Source organism: Cricetulus griseus, chromosome 5 (assembly GCF_003668045.3).
Source record: "Cricetulus griseus strain 17A/GY chromosome 5, alternate assembly CriGri-PICRH-1.0, whole genome shotgun sequence".
In the NCBI taxonomy this organism is placed as follows: Eukaryota; Metazoa; Chordata; class Mammalia; order Rodentia; family Cricetidae; genus Cricetulus; species Cricetulus griseus.
The window spans coordinates 25,402,678-25,421,490 of record NC_048598.1 but is presented as its reverse complement, the minus strand read 5'-3'; the positions used below and the strand labels follow the sequence as shown (position 1 = coordinate 25,421,490).

The following is an 18,813-nucleotide window of genomic DNA, read 5'->3' as shown; positions in this document are numbered from 1 at the left end:
CTAAGCAAAAAGTGATTAGCTAACTGACTGGAAAAGAGACGGTATGATTTTGCTGGAGGTGAGACAATACAGTGGTAAAACAACAGTTGTAAGCCTGAGTTTTCTGGCCTGGCAGGTCCTGCAGCCCTTGACCCCCAAATGAACACACAGACGCTATATTAATTATGAAACTGTTGGCTGATGTCTAGGGCTTATTAGTAGCTCTGTCTTAATTATTGACCCATTATTATTAATCTATGTATCTCCACGAGGCTGTGGCTTACCCAGTAATGCCCGGCAGCATCGCGACTCTGTTCTGGTGGGCTCTCTTGCCTACCTTTCCCAGACTTCTCTTCTCCTAGTCCTGCCTATCTTCCTGCCTCATTGGCTGTTGACCCAACAATGTTTTATTTATCAACCAATAAGAGAAACATATACAGAATAACATCTCCCATCAAACAGTAACAATGACAAAACCCAACCTAATTTATACAAAGCCATGTCTGACTCTAGATGTGTCTTCTGAGTTTGGACAAGGTGGCTCTCCTCCCAATAAACTCTCTCCATCTGTAAGATGACTAGTATATTGTATGCACAGGTATAACTTGTCTGACAAGTTACTGCTTGGGTCTGGTGTTTGCCTGCGCGTGGGGCGCCACCCCCACCCCATCCCACCCCCACCCACCCCCCACCCCCCACCCCACCCCCCCCCGCCACCTCCAGATTCACTTGTTGAGACCTAATCCTCAATGCAATGGTAATAAAATGAAGGGCTCTGGGTCATGAGGACTCCATTCTCATGGATTCCATTGGGACCCTTAGACAAGAGGGTTGGGGGAGTCCTCATACACAGCCAGCCCTCACCAGACACTGAATCTGCCAGTCCCACAACTGGGAACAATCTGTGTCTGTGTATAAATTACCCAATCTACAGTATTCTGCTACTAACAAACCTAGCAGAGAGACAGTGGCTTTATTTTCTTTTTCTTCAACAGGAGCAGTTTTAAGTCCCTATTTACCCCTGGTAAAATATTAAGCATTTTAAATAAAGTCTGAAATGCCTTATGCTCTCGTTATCAATTGTCACAGGTCTAACAGTATTAACAGAAACCAGGGAGTGAAAAAACGGTGAGAGGGTCTCGGTTAACATTTTTAACAATTTACCCTGCATAAATATATCCTGCACATCTATCAGGAAGAGTAAGTGCTGGAGTCCTTACATTACAGTGTTAGGCCCACTGCTTCCACCAGCAGTGGAATCAAGCAAGGGCTTCAAGGGAGAAAGGAGGCATTCCAGGAGTGGTATGTGACTTTAAGACACGGCAGTTGGGGGGGGGGGGGATATGCACAGAAAACAATAGCAACTATAAGAGTGACTGATGCAGATAGGCCAAGTACCTCATGTTTGCCCTGAAGCATCAAGGGGAATGCAAGGATTCACAGCAATACAGTGACCCAAGTCTGGGGATCTGGACCCCAGGGACATATGGTAGGGATCTGAGCCCGCAAAGTTAAACAACCACCACTGAAGACCCTGGCTCCAGGCACAACACAAAGAGTGAGAGTTGGGTACCAATAAAGAGACTGGAACCCTGGTGCCAGGCCCCTGCAGTAGGCACAGGAGGCCAGTGGTGGGCAAAGAGGAGGTGGGGTGGGGAATGGGGGACACAACACACCTTTCACTCTCAAACCCATTGTGTGTGGACACTGTACTACTCATAGGTTCAAAGATATCAGCCCAAAGGTACAGGATGTCACTTCACTGAGAGCCGGAACATATACGGACATGCAGGAGACCAGAGGTTCAGTGAGAGCTAAGCAAGTCTGACAACACCCATGGACAGAAAGCAAGCCTCCGACAGAGGAAGGAGAAGAGGGCTGGAACAAAGCCACTAGTGTCACCTCTATTCCCAGAGCGCAGGCAGCCTTCTCCACAGGGGAGGGTGAGAGAATGAATGACAGGATAGCTTGTCCTTGGAACACCTGTCCCCAAAAGTTGAAAGTAAACCCAGAAGAATCCTGTATCCCTGTTCGTGAAGATACAACTCAGTTAACATCCTTGTTCTTCAAAATTCACAGCTACTGATACATTGTAGCAACAAAATCAATCCCACCTGATATATGCGGCAGGTGCCATGCTAAAGCATGGTCTCTTCAACTTATTTCACCCCTTTACACAACCCTAGATACAAATCAAATATTTACTATTCAATATTGAGGTTTATTTTAAAACAAGCCCCTTGATAATTTTGCCATTCATTAAAGATAAAAGCATGCTAAAAAAGGGTAGGCTTGCTTGTTTTTGCATTAAGAATTCTTTACTTTCTACAGAAAAACCCAGGAAAATAAACTTGTAGTATCAGAATGTTATTCACCTAGATGCTATTTACCTACTTGTAAACAGTGGTGAAAAGTGGTCAATAAGTAGTTTTAAATTCTTTTTGTAGGAGCACTGAACTCCCCCGCGCCCTCCTGCGGGGAGGAGAGGCGGGAGCTGTGTTAGGGGCTCCCTAGAGGACGAGGAGCCTGGAGGCAGGATCTTGGGGCAACACACAGGTAGAGCCAGCCATTAAGCAGTGCCACTTCTGTGCCAGACACTGAACTGGGCACTCTTAATCCTCAGAACATTCCAGGGAGTTTTACAAAATCCCATCTCCTGGGCCATGAGTGAGCTGAAGGACTGCCCATTGCAATTCCATGATTTCAAGTCAGTGGACCACCTGAAGGTCCGTCCCCAGTACACAGCAGTGCTGGCCCGCTCCAAGGACGATGGCATTGGTATTGAGGAGCTGGACGCTCTGCAGCTGGAGCTTGAGACCTTGCTGTCCTCTGCAAGCCCACAACTGCGTGTACTGGAAGCTGAAACCCAGATCCTTACTGACTGGCAGGATAAGAAAGCTGGGTCGAGACCATGAGCTTGGTGCTCCCCCCAAACATGGGAAGCCCAAGAAGCAGAAACTGGAAGGGAAGGCAGGGCATGGACCAGGCTCTGGCCCAGGACGACCCAAATCCAAAAACGTTCAACCAAAGATCCAGGAATATGAATTCACTGATGACCCCAATCAACGTGCCTCGGATCCCTCCGATCCCCAAGAATGATGCTCCCAACAGGTTCTGGGCCTCTGCGGAGCCCTACTGTGCTGATATCACCAGTGAGGAGGTGGGAACACTAGAGGAGCTCCTGAAGCCTCCTGAAGATGAAGCCGAACATTCTAAGATTCCCCCACTGGGAAAACACTACTCCCGGCGCTGGGCCCGGGAGGATCTGCTAGAGGAGCAGAAGGATGGTGTTCAGGCAGCAGCTGTGGCTGACAAGAAGAAAGGCCTCATGGGACACAAAAGATGTGGACGCCCTGCTGAAGAAGTCTGAGGCCCAGCACCAGCAGCCAGAAGATGGCTGTCCCTTTGGTGCCCTGACACAGCGCTTGCTGCAGGCCCTGGTGGAGGAAAATATTATTTCCCCTATGGAGGACTCTCCTATTCCTGACATGTCTGGGAAAGAATCAGGGGCTGATGGAGCAAGCACCTCTCCCCGAAATCAGAACAAACCCTTCAGTGTGCCCCACACCAAGTCCCGGGAGAGCCGAATCAAGGAGGAGCTGATTGCATAGGGTCTCCTGGAATCCGAGGACCAGCCTGCTGAGGACTCAGAGGAAGAGGTCCTCGCTGAGCTGCACAAACGGCAGGCTGAGATGAAGGCACTCGGCACTCGGTGCACACCAAGAAGCACGGCCTGCTGAGGTTGGCAAAGGAGGAGGTGAGCCGGCAGGAGCTGAGGCAGGGGATCCACATGGCAGACAATGAGGTCATGGATGCCTTTCGCAAGATCATGGCTGCCCGGCAGAAGAAGCGCACCCCTACAAAGAAGGAAAAGGACCAGGCCTGGAAGACCCTGACAGAGCGGACGAGCATCCTGAAGCTCCTGGACGGGCAGCATCACCTGCTGCTGGCAACCTTCCTTGCCTGTCAGAAGCCCACTTCCTTTGAAACCTTGGCTGGGGGCTGCCCATCAAATGACAACAGTCTCAGGCCACTCAGCTGAGCTTTGTGCAGCCAGCAGGCAAGGCCTTCCTATGCTGGCCTCGACCTAGCATCTGCCTGGTGCCCCAGATGAGCAGGCTTCTTCCTGGCTGTCCCCTAAACATAAATCTCAGCCACATATATGCCTTTAATACCAGCACTTGGGAGGAGGCAGAGACAGGAAGGAGTCAGTGCAAGAGACCTACAGAATGGGAGGTAAGGCAGGAGCTGTAAGCTCAATAGATTTGGGGATGTGTCCAGCACGTCTGCTTCAAAACCTCGACTTGGCCACTCTCCAGAGGCAAGATCCCAGACCAAGCAGAACAGCTGGCTGCTTGCTTGTTCACCTGTCAGCAAACAGCTAATGTACGCAAAGCTGCCACGGGGCAGATGGGGACTCACAGCCACTCGGCAGGACAAGCAGGGCGCTACTAACACCCACTTCATGGAGGCCCAGGGCTTGGAGGAAGAGCGGGGCAGACCCACACATGAATCTTTGTTTCCAACTCTGTTAACCAAGCAACCCTGGGCAAACTGTTGAGCTTCTCAGAGCTGCCATGTGCTTCCATTTGCTTTCTCCAGTGTAGCAGCAAACTAACCAGTGCCTCACACCTCAGGACACACTAGAACACTCCCCCACCTTACACACAAGCCTAATATATTCTCAAAACAGTTTTCGGAGGGGTCTGATAGGATCAAACTTTTCCCAGTTCTACTCCCATGCGCAGTCCCAACCTTCTCAGAGAGTTAATTCTGGACACTTGGTACATCATTCATGCACTGTGCTATTAGCCCATGTCTGTCAAACTGACCCCAAACTGCCGAAGCTGTCTCCATTTCCTACAGCATTCAGAGTGTGCTCACACCGTCTTCCAAGCCAGTTCGGTCTCCAATGCCAACCTTCCCATGCCTGGCCCCACCCTCTTCTCATCCTGGCTAATTCCTGCTCACTCACACTTTCTTGCCATCTGCCTACTCCATCACCTCACCCCAGCACGTCTGCTCTCAGTGTGGTACTTCCTTGTTACAATGCACTCAGTATCATGTGGCTCACTCACACCGGTTGTCTATAGCCTTACTCCTCTTTGCTCGCCAGGGAATGATGAGTCAGTATCTTTACACCTTAGGATGCCTGTCTTAGTCACTTTTCTGTAAGTTGCAGGATTAGCTGGGTGGGGTCTTTCCCTGAGAGCACCACTCCCTTTATCCTCAGTTCTCCTCATCTCTTTCAACACAAACCAAACTTTAAATTCCCTCATGTTCTTTTTCTCCTCAAGGTGTACATTTTGTATTTCATTGAGGATTTGCGTAAGAGTGAACTATGTGACAGAGTCAATGTGACCAGAGAGTGATCTCGTGTGTGTGTGTGTGTGTGTGTGTGTGTGTGTGTGTGTGTGTGTGTGTGTGTGTGTGTGTGTGTCCTCCCTCTCCCCTGCCCCGCCTCGTGGTGGTCACAGACTGACACCTTCTGAAACTGTAACCACCCGCCCCCCATTTAATGCTTTCTTCTGTGGCATCTCTTCACAGCAACAGAACAGTAACTAAGACAGGTTGATACTGGAGTATTGCTGTGGCAGGCCTGACCATGATGTTTTACTGAAAATTGTGAAAGACTTAACAGTCCATCCTAGCAAGGAGCTTGGAGGACAGTGGTGCCAAGAGCCATGTGGACTATGAAGGCCCGGCTCAAGGTTTTCAGAGTGGAATAACATTAGCAACTGGGCTAGAGACTATTCTTGTGATATGTTGGCAAAGAATGTAGCTGCTTTTTGCCTGCTTGTGCCCCCTATCACTGCCAAGTTCATCCATCCTGTTCCTGAGGCATTTTCCCACTAGTGTTATGTTCTTCTTCCTTTCTGATTCCATCACAAGCTCTCCAGGAACTCCAGCACCAGACTGACAGTGCTGAGACATCCAGACATCCAGTTGCACTGAACAACTTCTGGATCCTTGGCCTGTCCATCAGGAGATAACCATTGTTGGACTACTGGGACCACAGCCTATAAGCTACTCTGATAACCTGCTATGATATAATAATATATCTATTAGTTCTGTTCCTTTAGAGAACCCTAATCAATAATACACTGCCTAGTGGATGCCTTGATGAGCTCTGACGAGCTGAGTAGAATATAGGAGTCAAAGACCACAGGTCAAGCACTAGCTACCTGTGGTACCTTAGGAAGACGTGTCTTCTCAGCCTTAGTTTTTACCACAAATTTATGGGGGTTTTGGGGTGTGCTGTGTGGTGTTTGTGTGTGTGTGCTGTTTTATTTTGAGCTAGGGTCTCTAGGTCAGACTAGTCCCTACCTTACTATGTAGCCCAGGATGATGATGATCTTAACCCTCTGATCCTGCTACAGTTCTAGGTGTGCACCACCACACACAGTTTTATGTGGTGCTAGAGACCCAAACCATGACTTCCTACATACTAAACAAGCATGCTGGGCAGGCAAAACTGAGACAGGAGGGCCTCCGTTTAAGATCAGCCCATGCTGTATAAACCCTTGCCCACTAAATAAATACATAAATAAATACTTTAAAATGTTAAAGCTCATTTCTTTGAAATTTATCACAAGTTACTTAAAGGAACAAATCTGAAGACACCTAACTCCACACTGAGTTACACCCCAGCTCTTATTGGGAGTGGGGGGGCGGGGCGGGGATGAAAGTCACCATTTCCTCACTTAAGACTCTGGTTGACTAAGGATCAGCTGAGAAGGCAGGTGTGAGAAACAGAGTAACTGTGGGCCATGGGTGCTGAGCCAGATGCTTTCCAGAAACCTTTAAATCATCTCTGCAGGTGGTGAGGCCGGAAGCACATGACACCTCCTCCCCGTAATCGTAATCGCCAGTGTCAATGTGTTAGTGAAAACTGAAAAGAAACCCCAGGCCTGTCAAGGGCCCCTAGTTAACACATACCCTTAATTTTCTGACTCTGGACACTTGTCCCAGTTAACATGCGCAGCTGCCAGAGGAATGACATCCACTCTGGGAGTGTGTTGCAAGTTAATTATCGACTAAAGAAGCTTTCCAGCTTCCACCGAGTGAGTAAGCCCAAAGCCAGAAAGCTGAGAAGGTTAACAGGGAACTCATTCCGGGTAAAGTGAGCAGATGTGATTTGTCATGATCATGTGTCACAGCCCAAAATATTGACTGAAATCATCTGAAGTCTCTCCTCCTTCCAAGATACTCCCCTCCCAATGACAACATAAATACACACAGACGTCAACTAGGGCCTTTTATGACTTAGAACTGGCTGGAGGTCGGGGCTCTGGGGCAGAGCACCTAACACCTGTAAGGTCCTGAGTTTTATCCCCAACCCCATGGTAAACTGAGTCAATGGGTGGGGTACTCAGCTATAGTCTGTCTGTTATATAAGCTATGCGTAGTGGTTTAAATAAGAATGGTCCCCATAAGATCATATATTTGAAGGCTTGGTCTGCAGTTGGTGGAACTGTTTGGGAAGGATTAGAAGGTGTGGCCTTGTTGGAGGAGAAGCATCACTTAGGAGCATCATTTCTTGTTAGTGCTAGCTCACATGTGTCCCGTCCCTCTGTCCATCCTCCCCACCCCGCCCCTCTCCCTTGTGGTTGTCTCAAGATAAAAGCTCTCAGGCTACTGCTCCAGTACCATGCCTACCTGCTGGCATGCTTCCCACCATGATGGTTACAGACTCCGCTACCTGCTGGCACTGTGAGCCCCCAATTTCTTTTATAAGTTGCCTTGGCCATTGTGCTTTATCACAGCAGTAGAAAAGTAACTAGGAAAATACCATGTCCCAATAAATAATTATTTAAACTTAAAATTTAAAAGTCACTACATTGAAGACCACTACAAGTTGCTTACAAAAAACTAGGCATGGCAGTACATACCTTTAATTCCAGCACTCAACAGCAGAGGCAGGTGGATCTCTGAATCCAAGATCAGCCTGGTCTATACTGCAAGTTCCAAACCAGTCAAGTCTACCTGTCTACCAGTGATACCCTGTCTCCAAAAACAGGAAAAGGACCAGGAGTGGCGACACACATCTGTACGCCCAGCACTAGCACTATATCTACTACACTCACCTCAGGAGTCAGAGGCAGGGAGACCTCTGAATTTACGGCCAGCCTGGTCTACAGAGCAAGTTCTGGAACAGCCAGAGCTACACAGAGAAACCCTGTCTTGAAAAACCAAGAACAAACAAACAAACAAACAAACATTTACACAGTGTTTCTGTATTTAAATGTTATATGCAATCAAGAGATGACTTTTAAAGTGTATGGTGCATGGAGCCTGCAGGATGGCTTAGTGGATAAGGCCGTTGCCACACTACACCTTATGACCTGAGTTTAGTTTCCCAGATCCACACGGTAGAAGCGGAGAACTGACTCCTGCAAGTTATCCTCTGACCTCCAGACACATATACACACACAGCAAATAAACAAAATGTGGTATTTTTAAAAGCTAACAAGAACATAGTAGAATATGCATAGGTTATTTGCAAATATCATACCGCTTTATTTAAGGGGCTGCAGCACCCTTGGAGTTAGGTTTTACTTATATAGAAATATTTTAGATTATATGATATGCTGCACTGGAATATATATATATATATATATATAATCACTTTATTATGGAGAATTTTTCATGATTTTAAATTTTGGGGCCTATTTTCACCCTTTCTTCTCATAACCCCAGGATGTCATGGGCAGGGTACTCTTCCATTTCCTAGATGATCAGAGATTTCAACTGGAGGCATACTTTGGTGGTAGAGTACTGTCTAGCATGCTTAGGGTCCTAGGTTTAATCCCCAGCAACCCCTCCACCACACACACAGACGAAAGAGAGAGAGAGAGAGAGAGAGAGAGAGAGAGAGAGAGAGAGAGAGAGAGCATATTAATCGTCTTGCACTGGGGCATGCAGAAGCAGAGCAGGCTGGTTCCACTTCTCTGTCCCTCTTCCCAGTGCCCCTTTCTGGTGATGATAAGGAAAGATTTTTGTTCTGTAGCCCTGATTTGTTCAGACACCCACAGAAACCCTGCAATGTACAACTCAGTTCACAGACGATATGTGGGCTAGGCAGGACAAGAAGGAGCTTGCAGGGGGTGGGGGTGACTGAATATACATGTAAGACGGTTTTACTTCCTGCCATGCTGAAGTCTGTTACTGTTGAAACCTGTTTAACTGTGGGTGCCACTCTGCAGCAAGATGTGAGGAAGCAGGAGCTGCTGCTATATATAAATGTCTTATTTCGGGGCCGTCTCTCTTGTAAAATAACAAGCCATTCAGACTGGGGCTAGGAATGGCGTTTTGTGAACTGAATTCAGAAAACCTGACACCTTGCAAATGCCCTCCACACTGAGGCCTGCTGCTAAGACCTTCTGAACAGCCCCAGACAGACCCTGTCTGATCACGATCTGCCGTATCAGGAGAAAACAATGGCTTTTTTTTTTTTTTTCATTGACTTCCCCTCTCTAGAGTAAGACAGCTTCAAACAGGGAATGAGGGCTGGATATGGCAGTCTACAACTTTAATCCCAGCACTGATCTCTGTAAATATGAGATCAGCCTGGTTTTTATTAGGCCAGCCTAGTCTATATGAGGCTAGCCTGCTCTACATAGCAGGTTCCGTGTCAGTCAGGGATACACAGTGAAACCTTGTTCCGAAAAAACAAACCAAAGAGTAGGCTGGCAGTGTAGTACAGTAGTGGAGACCTGCCTAGCACAGGTAAGACTCTGGGCTCGAGGGCCAGCAATGCAGAAAAATAAATGATGAAAAACAAAACAAAGAAAGAAAGCATGGGCTGTCACGCATTCTGCACTGCAGTAGTCTCCCCTTTCCCACCTGAACTCAGATTAACAATGAGCTATACGTTTTCCTCTATGCAAACATACATTGGATAAAGTTCAGTTTATAATAAGAAAGTAACCCTAACTATTAATAATTATAACAGTAGCACTAATGAAGGCTTTATGGTTATCATCTCTATGTTAGTCAGTGTTCTAATGCTGTGAAGAGACACCATGACCATGGCAAAGGAAAGCATCTAATTGGGGCTGCTTACAGTTTATCATGGTGGGCAACATAGCGGCACACAGGCAGACGTGGTATTGGAGAAGTAGCTGGATCCAGAGGCAACAGGAAGAAGAAGCCACCAGGCCTGGCTTGGGGCTTTTGAAAACCTCAAAACCCACCTCCAGTGACACTTCCTCCAACAAGACCACACCTCCTAATCCTTTCAAATAGTGTCATACCCTGGTGACCAAGCATTCAAATCTATGAGCCCATGTCTCTTTCTCCCTCAAAGATCTTTTTTTAAACTGATTTCTCTTATGTGTATGAGTGTTTTGCCTGCACATGTGTGTGTGCACCACAAGCACGTCCGTGCCCAGGGAAGCCAGAAAAGGACATCAATCCCCTGAACTGCGGTTGTTGATGGCTGGCAGCCACCATGTGGGAGCTGAGTCCTCTGCAAGAAAGACAAATGCTCTTAGCCACTAAGTCATCTCTCCAGCCCTTCAAAGACCTTTTCCAATTGTTACTGAAGGAACCCTCTTCCCTTTTGGCAGCCATAACGGCCGAACACGTGTTTCTATGACCTTGACCTAGACACTAGAAAGTCAGATGCCTGCCTCGTGACAGGGAGCCAATCAGAGGTTAGCTGGTGGCGCTATGCTTTACGACCCTGGGTGTGCTTTACGGACTAGCGCACAGCAATGACGTACAGAGCATAGCAACCGCCCTGGGAGGGCCTATGGGCCATAACAACCAGTTGACCAATCAACACAGGGCAAGCCCTCCAAGCCTGGAGGCACACCAATCGTGAGCCTGTGCGTACCCCTAGACACTCCCCTTACGCTGCCCTATAAAGATCTATGCGCAGCAGCTTCAAGCCGTCTTTTCTAGCTGTCCGCCATGGCGGGTGGGTGAAAGACCCGAGCTAACATGGGGTTAGCTCGTTAAATTACAATAAAGCCTCATGCAGTTTGCATGAAGCTTTCGCCTCCATTCTATGTTTGGGGTGGCCGCCGTCCTGGGCTAAGATTCTGGAAGCCTCAGCTTTTCGAGGGAAGCCTCAGCTTTTCGAGGGTCTTACATTACAAACACACAAAACACGCCAAATCAATAATTCTTTTAAAAAATTTGTCTTGAGTGTTTTAACTGCATGTATATCTGCAAAACCTGCTTGCCTAGTGCCTACAAGGGCAGAAGAGGATGTTGGTCATCTGGAAGAAGTTACAGATGATTGTGAGCCATCACCTTGATGCTGGGAATCAAACCCAGGTCCTCTGGAAGAGCAGTCAGTGCTCTTAACCACCGAGCCATCTCTACAACCCCTTTAAAGGATTCGTACATGCTGGGAACCTATAAAGAAAGAGTGTGAGAAGGAGAATAGAGAATTTAATATAGTTATTAGTGGAGCGGAAAAGACATTGTGAGGGAAGCTGCGTGAGAAGGAGCTCCTCCCATTTCTAGTTAGACCCAGGAAAGAGCGGGATTATATGGTGTTCCCAGGAACAAGCCCCATAGCCCGACACCAGTGAAGTTTCAAACCCTATTCCCTGTGGCCTGTGTGATTCTGTGCTGGGGTTCACACAACTAACTCACAATAAAGAAACAGGAGCCAGGACAACCTTGGAAGTAACCTTTAAGAGGAAGATGATCCTGGTGTTTGACAGATGTGTGCCTGTCAGAGCTATCTGGGCATTATCTAAAGGGCCACCTACTTCCTGGCCCAGTACCCCAGACTGCAGAGGGGAGACGGGGAGGTAGAGAGAGTGTCTACACAAAACCATCAGCCGCAACTTTACTAGCATGGCTTTGATCCTCGTCACTCTATAAAAGGACCTTCCAGAATCTTCAAAGGAAACCACACAACGTGGAACAACATCTAGGCTTGGGCTGTGAGGTCACTACTAAGAACCACACCCAGATTTTAAAAGACTAGAACACAAAAGGCTGAGTTTTCACATGTTCAAAGGGAAGGTAAGACAAAGAAAGGGGCTGTGCACTGGGGGCAACAGGGGAGGGGTGGAGACGAACAGGACGGGGACGGCAGAGGGCACACTTAACACACTTGGGGCCTTGCAAACCACCCTACTGCTCTGCAGCACTGGCGCAAGACCCAGGTCCTCAGATGAGACAGGCAGGCTGCATGGCCTGAAGGGACTCTTAGGAGCTGCTCAGTGCAGCTCTTGGGAAGGACACATAGTTATTAGGGTCTTCTCACTATTTCAAGCCATTTGGAGTCACCAAGACAACAGTCTGACCTGTTAATCTAGACAGCCTGAGGAATAGGTGTGATTAACTACGTCTACTTTCCCTGGAAGATGACCAAGTACCAGAGGCAAGGCGTTGCCAGGAGCTACTCAGCAAAACTCGGTTGAGGCTGGATGAAAAACTACAGCAAGACACCAAAAAGGACAGAGACAAGCAGGGCTACGTGTGCCACACCCTCTGCTGCTCACCCAGGAGCCCCATCTTCCTGTCTAAGGGTAACTTTGGGGCTGCTGGGATGGCTCCATTGGCAAAGTTGCCTGGCTGATGCCAAGTTACACAATCTGAACCAAATTCTTGGAACCCACATGTTTCAGAGAACTGACCTCAAAGGGTGAGCAGGTGTGTGCTCACACTGACACATAGACACTCATAATAAATATAGCAAGAAAATTTTAATGAAAGCAACTTTTCCAGTTTTACTGGTTTCCCTATTCCCTCACTGCAACATTTAGGGGCAAAGACAGAAAAAAAAAGAACTGTTTCAGAAGACGTGAGTTCCTTGCTCCTTGATCCCTGATGAATCTGGTCATTTAGGGTCAAACTATTATTAGTGTCCCGAATGGCTTCCTTAGGGGAATCTAGCTTGGCTCTCTTCTCCCGGGCTCCAATGCCCCACTGCTCTGCCCTGCCCTATCCTGCCCCACCCCATCACACCCTTGAGGGGAAGGAGGGACAGATCCCTTCAGGACTGAATTACAGACACTCTGCTTTCCTTATGTGCCCCCCCCCCACCTCCCAGACCAGTAACCCACAATTCCACCACATGCTGTAATGATAGGGTTTTGGCCTCCAATCCAGATTCCCAGACCCAGGCTCTCTGCCACCTGACCTCTTCCATCTGGTTTGTTGGCAGAGGGTTGAGCTCAAGAAAGCCACAAGCGCTGGTTGCTCCTAACCCTCCACACTTCTTCCCTCACTGTGTGGGTAAACTATCAAGCAAATCAATATTGGTTTTCTCGATAGGAGAAGCCGCCTAAGACAGCAAGCTTAAAAAGCCTCTTCTGTTCCCTTCCAGCCTCTGTGTTTACTTTCCCTGGTCATACCCACCTGCCTTTTCCCACATTAGGCTCATCCTGGACCACAGCCAACTGGACAGTCCAGAGCATGCTTCCCTGTGACCTCATTACCTTTTCCGGAAGATGTGAAGGCTTGCTTCCTAACCGTAGACAATCTCGGCTTAAGGATAAGGTTTGGAAAGGCAGCTGGTATCAAAAGGTGCGGACTTGCTGATCACCCCTTTCTATGGCAAACATCCATAAACATGGATCTCTCAACAGGTTTAATCTCACAAGGCATGGTGGCACATGACTGTAGTCCTACCACTCAAAAGAATGAGACAGGAGGGCTAGGTACAGAGACCTACGTTTAAAGAAGTTAAGCCTCTCGAAATCTTTCAAAGATAAAGCAAGGTGACACAAATAAGCACAATCACCTAAGGGAACAAGTGACCAGGCAGACCTCAGCGGCCATAGCCCATAGCAGTCTGTCCTTTCATTCCTTCTGTCCACAATAGTCTGCATCACTGGTTTGTTGTTGCTTTGTAAAAATTTATTTTATTTTATTTTATTTTATATGTGTTTGTCTTCCTGTATGTATATACACTGTGTGTGCAGTGCCTATAGAAACCAGCAGAGGGCACTGTACCCCTGAAGCTGGAGGGAAAGGCAGCTGTGAGCCGCAACTGGGTTATGAGAATGGAACCTCAGGTCCCGGCAAGAGCAGCCAGGTGCTCCTAAACACTAAGTGGCATCTCTAGCCCCATGGCTTGTCTCCTCAATTCAGTTTAACAGTTAAAATATTCATGAGAATGTAAATACTGTCAACTGAATCAAATCCCAATAAAATTGCATCACAAGGAGACATGGAAAACGGACAGATGTCAGTGAAGGATCCGTTCATCTGATTTTCTGTAAGGAAGTCAATAAAACTGCCTACTACAGATGGGGGAGTGGAGAAATGACAGTACAGTTGTGTGTTTGTTTTAAAATGCTAAGGTAAATAAAAGGAGAAATAACCAGAAGGGGTGAAAGGAATTCTCTGGGAAACAGAATGAGTCAATACAGGGAGGACTGCTGATCTGGAGTAACAGGGCTTTCAAGAGGGGTAGCTGTCAGCATCACGACTGTCGTCACCAGAACCACATGAGCCCTCTGTCACCAGCAGAGCAGCAGCATGAGATGATGGCTAATGATGCTGCCTCTGTTGTGCCAGGCAGACAACCATTCATAATTGCCTTCCCTGCATCGTGCTACATAATCTCCATAGTCCTCACAACAGAGGCAAGCTCTGACTTGGAACCCATTTTACAGAAGAGGAAAGTGACACACAAGAAGTAGCTTTGACCAAGATCATTGCCCCAGGACTTGGCAGAATAAGACTGTATGTGTGCTGTCTGTTTTTTGTTTGTCTAGAGACAAGCAGTGCAGCTCTAGATGGCATGAACTTTCTATGTAGGCCAAACTGGCATACAATTCAGAGATCCAACTGCCTCTGCCACCACAGTGCTGGCATTAAAAGTGTGTGACACCACACCCAGCAACATACACTTTGTCTGTTACTGGGCCCTTGAACTCAGGACCTTGAGCAGTCTAGTCAAAGCATTATAACCACTGAGCTTATCCCCAGCCCCCTTTCAGAATTTACCATGTGTGGTGTTTTGAGTAAGCATGGTCCCCATAGGAGGCCTTACCCTCTCGAAGGAGCAGATGAGAGGTGGGGTGGGAGTGAGGGGAGCTGGAGGAGAGGACAGAGGGGGAACTGGGATTGGAATGTAAAAAATAAATAAATTTTTAAAAATAATTTTAAAAAAATGAATGGTCCCCACAGGCTCACACATTTGAATGCTTGGCATTACTTGACAGGGATTGGGAGGTGTGGCCTGGTTGGTAGGTGTGGCCTTGTTGGAGGAAGTATCACTGGGGGTGGGCTTCGGAGTTTCAACCATTCTAGACAGGCCTAGTGTCTCCCCGTCTCTTCCTGCTGCCTGTGGACCCACAGGTCAAACTCTCAGCCACCTCTCCAGCACCATGTCTGCTGCACTGCCGCCATGCTTCCAGACATGTGACAATGGACTAAACCTCGGAAATTGTAAGTTGGCTCCAATTGAATGTTCTCCTTTATAAGAGTTGCCATGGTCATGGTGTCTCTTCACAGCAATAGATTATCAACAAAGACGCCTTGAGACAGGGGTTTCAGATTGGTCAGGCTGCCCTCAAATTTTCAAGCCTCCTGTCTGTCCTTATAATTTGGGATGGGAGGTGCATACAATTGTTTTTTTTAATTACAAAAGTAATCCTTTTTTTTTTTAAAGAAATAATATCAGTTACTTTGTTATGTGAGGGGGGTATATATGGGTGCCACAGGATGCACATGGAGGTCAAGACAACTTTCAAGACAAGAGTCAATTTTCCTTCCACCACGTGGGTCTCAGGAATCAAACTCGGGTTGTCGGGGTCTGGTAGCAAGAATCTTTCTTTTCCCAAGCATCTCACTCCCACACGGTTTTAATTTGTTAAAATTTTAATGACATGCATGCACACAGTCTGTGGAAGCAGTAGAAAATAAAAATAGCCAATTAAATGCCAGGTTGTCAGCTTTTCCTTTGACTTCAGGCTCAAAGGGGGACAAAGCAGGCATTTCATCACACTGTCCAAGAACCCCTGCAATGTCCACACTATCCTCTGGCTTCACTCACACCTTACTTCCTGAACTACAAAAATATAGCACACACACACACACACACACACACACACACACACACACACACACACACCAATCCCATAACCAAATTGGCATCCAATGTCCTTGTCCCCAAGGAAACAATACCCTGTTAACCCAAATCAAACTATAGGTCCTAGCTGACACCAGCACTGGGGAGGTGGAGTGCAATGCCTGTCCTGGGAAATGTGTGCTCAATAAAATCCCACAAGCAATTGGGGAGGGGATAATTGGCCCCTACTGAAACTGCCCGTGAACACCCTCCCCTGAGGACATTCTCCCCTGGTAATCTAACTAATCTGTCCTACAGAGAAACTGGCTACTTCTAGGAGTAGAAGTACAGGGCCCCCCCCCCAACCAGGTGTTGTCAGCAGTGCTCTGGTTTAGAGACTATTTGTCCACAGGTGTTGAAGGTTCAGTGCTGAGCACTACAGTGTTGGAAGGCAGTGGGGTCTCCAAGAGGTGGGATCTACAGTTGGTAGTGGTGTACTGTTCTCAGAAGTGATTTAGGTAGTTCTCACAGGACTTGGTTAATGCCTGAGAATGTGTGGTTATTAAAGGGAGAGCCTGGCATCTGCTACACTCTGGTTTCCTGTCTCTCACACAGGCTTCCACCATGGCACCATCAGCCATCAGGCACTCATAAGTGAGCAGCAAAGTAAATGAGCCCTTTTCTTTACCCATTACCTGACCTCAGGTATTTTGTTTTGACAAAAGCAAACAGACCAACTCAGTCACTAACATGGATGCTCAAATTTCCAGAAGGGATGATGTCACAGATACTCTGGAACACTGACTTTCCTCACAAGGAGTCACTTTCCTGTCAGAATCCACAGACCATGATGAGTGAAGACACCTACAGCAATGATAGGATATTGCTGATGAGGCCAAAATGCTCCCCAAATTTCAAGGAGACTGACTTTTAGTTCATGTAAAACAAGCTAGGATTCAGCTGATTGCCACATAGTCAAGATAATATCATATCTCAAGGGACATGAGTCCCCAGGGAGTCATGGAGGAGGAAGGAGGAGGAGGAAAAGGAGGAAAAGGAGGAAAAGGAGGAGGAGGAGGAGGAGGAGGAGGAGGAGGAGGAGGAGAAGGAGAAGAAGAAGAAGAAGAAGAAGAAGAAGAAGAAGAAGAAGAAGAAGAAGAAGAAGAAGAAGAAGAAGAAGAAATATGTTTGCCAAGGAGGATTTTTTTTTTCTACCTGGGCAGGCTGGTACATGCCTGTAGTCCCAGGACTGAGAAGTTCAAGACCACACTGGATAACATAATAAGACACAGTCACACACACACACACACACACACACACACACACACACACACACACCCGCTTAAAAAGACAAAACAAAGATGAAGACTGTAGCTCAGTTGATAGAGTGCTTACCTATCATGCAAGAAGCCATGGGTTTGATCCTGGAGGTATACAGGGGTGTGGAGTTACACACTTGTAATCCTAGCACTTGGGGTGAAGAAGTTGCAACTATAACAGTGGGACCCTATCTAAAACAGAAAACTTGTGAAGTACTGCTCTGTGCAGAAATGTGTGTCTACAACTGAAATGAAGGGCCTGATGAGGAAAGCCTCTGAGAACTACTGCCTTACCTACCCCTCGGGTCTCTCTACAGAGTATTTCCTCCTTGCTCACCAAAACGTATGAGAATTTCTGCCATCAGCAACCAGTCAACTCTCCAGTGGACCAACTGGGTGCACTACAATTAACTCCAGTCTTCATGAACCCAAGCTGAAGACAGAATCAGCTCTGCAGTTTAAGGGCTTAGGCCCATAATACTTCTGAAGGGACCAGCTCCCCATTTCAGCAGCCATAACAGCCTAGCACATGCCTGTCTGACCTTGCCTTGGTCACTAGGAGGTCAGATGCTTGCCTCGTGGCAAGGAACCAATCAGAAGTTAGCTGGTGGTGCTATGCTTTATGGATCTGGGTGTGCTTTAAGGACAAGTGCACAGCAATGCCACGCAGAGAATAGAACCCTGGGAGGGCCTATGGGCCATAACAACCAGTTGACCAATCAACACAGGGCAAGCCTGGAGGCACACCAATCCTGAGCTTGTGTGTCCCCCTAGACACTCCCCTTACGCTGCCCTATAAGATCTCTATGCAGTGGCTTCTCACCGTCTTTCCTAGCCATCCGCCATGGTGGATGGATGAAAGGCCAGAGCTCGTTAAACAACTACAATAAAGCCACGTGCTGTTTGCATCAAGCTTTGGCCTCCACCTGGTGATTGTGGTTGAGGTCCTGGACCAAGATCCTGGGGGCCTAAGCCTCCGGGGGTCTTTCACTTCCCCCACCTCAGATGCTTAAGTCAAGCCAGTTTTGTGTGACCTGTGCTTCTGACCCAGGGGATATGAAATGGGGTTTCCCTATTCCCTACTTGAACAGGATTAATTTGTTAGGAAGACCACAGAACCCAGGGAGATCTCCATTATAGACCATTTGAATAGCCAATAGAAGAGGAGCATGGCACACAGTGCACCCGAATGCTGTGTGAGTGCCTCCCCCAGTATATCTGTCCGTTCATTATCCAGAGGCCAGTTTGAGCCTTATCCTGCTGGGTTTTATGGGAGCTTCATTTTACAAGTATGACTGATTACAGCACTAGTCATGGTGATCAACTCAGTGTTTGCCTCCTTTCCTCTCCCTGATGTCTCAAGATTAGTAAGACCATGAAGAATCTGGTTCTCATCAACAGGTCAACTCTTTTTGTTGTTTTGTTTTTGCTTTTTTTGTTTGCTTTGTTTATGCTTTTTTAAGACTTAAGTTTCACTATGTAGCCCTGGCAGACCTAGAACTCTCTATGTAGACCTGCTGGACT

General features: G+C 47.4%; 1 protein-coding gene and 1 pseudogene across 1 annotated transcript in view; one reads left to right on the top strand and one right to left on the bottom strand.

The window, feature by feature from the left end:
* Uck2 (uridine-cytidine kinase 2) overlaps nucleotides 1-18,813 on the bottom strand; it is a 62,364-nt gene that overhangs the window by 29,279 nt on the left and 14,272 nt on the right. The window lies entirely within an intron of this gene.
* Nucleotides 2,625-4,021, top strand: LOC118238848 (annotated as a pseudogene).